This window comes from Echinops telfairi, unplaced genomic scaffold (assembly GCF_000313985.2).
Source record: "Echinops telfairi isolate 266 unplaced genomic scaffold, ASM31398v2 ScPeMD7_74;HRSCAF=306, whole genome shotgun sequence".
Taxonomy (NCBI): Eukaryota; Metazoa; Chordata; class Mammalia; order Afrosoricida; family Tenrecidae; genus Echinops; species Echinops telfairi.
The window spans coordinates 521,594-523,935 of NW_022103972.1; positions in this window are offsets into that span (position 1 = coordinate 521,594).

Genomic DNA, 2,342 nt, shown 5'->3' on the forward strand with positions numbered 1-2,342 from the left:
CATGTGGCTTAGCTCAGCATGGCTCCTCCAGCTCCAGGCCTCTAGGACAGAGCATGCGCTGTTACGCAAAAACCGCGATAGAGTGAAGCCGCGGAAGTCGAAGCGCGAAGTGGCGAGGTTTCACTGTACTTCCTTTCTCCCACCTTCCTCTCCCCCATGTACCTCTGGAACTATCGGTTCCATTGTTTTTTCATCTGATCAGACATGTCCCTTTCCCTGAGCTGTAGCTTCAGTGTGGTCCTCAAGTAAATTCTTCTGGGGGGAGGGGAGACTGTCCACGTAGTTAGGATTGTGGCTAGCCCCTCAAACCTCTCTATTGGTTCCCTTATTCATGCCAGTATGTTTCATTCATGTCATGGAACACCGGGTTGAAGTCTGGCCCCTCTATCCTTGCGGAGATACAAACAATACCCTCGCCTTGGGTGGGTTAGTGCCCTGTTCTTCTGCTACTCATGTCTTTGATTTTTCCTTTTTGCCCCCTCATTTTGAGTTGACTTCCATATATATCCCTAGATTTGGTCTGGCCCCTGCCATACTACATGGACCTCACCCCAGGAATGTGTGTATACAGTAGCTTTTTCCCTATGCCCCGTTTGCAAAAAACAAAAATCTTAATTTAAAATTATGCTCAAACTAATAGGATGATCCTTATTGGTTCAGTTGTGAGGATTTCATTTTCTTTGTTCTAGGATCTGCATTAGTAATCTCCTTACATTCTATTTACTTTCATCAAGAAATATCTCTTTCTCAAGTTTTTAATTTGATTTTTTTCCATCCCGATACCATGTTTTATATTATGTGTAGTTTTTCAGATTTTTTTAAATAGACTGAATGTGTACAATAGCTTTACTGATGTTAAATTAACCAACAACATCCCATTGTTCTGTTTGAATAGCTTCCACAATTGTTCGCATTAAGGATTCTTATAAGTACCAAAAGACAGACCAACATATTTACGGTACTATCTTACTAGATCTTATAAAACAACCATCTGATATCACCACAAATATCAGAAGTTCACATTCCAGAAGTTCTTTTCCATCCATCTTGGGTTCTTGGCAGTTCTGTTGATCTAGAATTAAAGGTGTTTTTGAGTTATTTTCAGCATCATTTTATATTTGTGTCATAATAATAATAGTTTGAAAATTTGAAGGTTAATTTAAATGTCTATTTTGTAGAATTCACATTAATATGCACATCCACCAGTCTGCGGACAAGTACTTGTTTTCCAAATTTGGGAGCATAGACAATTTCCAAATTTAAATGTTTTTTTAGCCATATTAATTAATATTCAGTCAATTATTGAAACATTGTTTATCCATAATAATGCACAGCACGTTTGAATTTTTATGCAATTTGTTCATTTCATTCTTTCTTTTGTTTTTAAAGAACAAGTTCCCTTTTTTTCAGGTTTGTTTTCCTTAGCTTCTAAGCTTTGCTTAGGCTTTGGAGATGGTCATGGGACAGTTCCTATAGATCTAAAAACGGGTGGGAATGTTTGGACTTCATGTGAAGGTTCTGGGCTTCATGTGACTGGGTCCTGACAACCTTGCGGTGAATAGTACAACTCACACAATAATGTGACTTCACATACAGCTTGGGAAGCAAATAAGTCCTGAGGCATTTGCTTTGGAAATATCTCTGAAAGCTGCGGTCTACACTGTTTCCTATTACAAAGTTCTTAATGGCCTTGTCTCTGGGCTCACACCAGGCACAGTTCATGCTGCGAATAGTATGCACGTGGCCATAGGCTTTCTTGGCATGACCATTGTTATGACTTTTCCTTTTTTCTCTGAAGGGAGGATGCGAGAGAAAGGGCAGTGCCAGTTCCTCCATTTCTTGATGTTATGACAGCTCCTCAAATGGTTGATAAGAGGCCTAATAAAAACAAACAAACAAACAAGCTTCCAGTCTCCAGTATTTCTTAATTGTTAATATTTCAAAATTAGCTTGATTTTATAAATGTATATTTAATTTTTTGCTATGGAAGGTGTTGCTCCACACCCATACACAGAAAAAATATATAATGTAGATAATGGTGTTTATAGTACAGAGTTTCTATCATAAACTATTACAATGGGACACACACTGGCATTAGACAGTCTAAATGGGCAGTGATGTTTTCTATGTAATCAACTGGCGGAAGTGTCACAAAGTTAGGAGCAAAAGGGATTAAATGTAATGAAAGTATTGCACAAAATTTCTGAACGGTGTTCATATTGATAAGTCTAGGAGATGAGTTGAAATCTTTGGAGAAGTGATTGTAGATGGTTCAAGAATGACAATAATGACTAAACCCAAAGGTAGACTTTATGGAACACACAACCATTTGTCAAATCCGT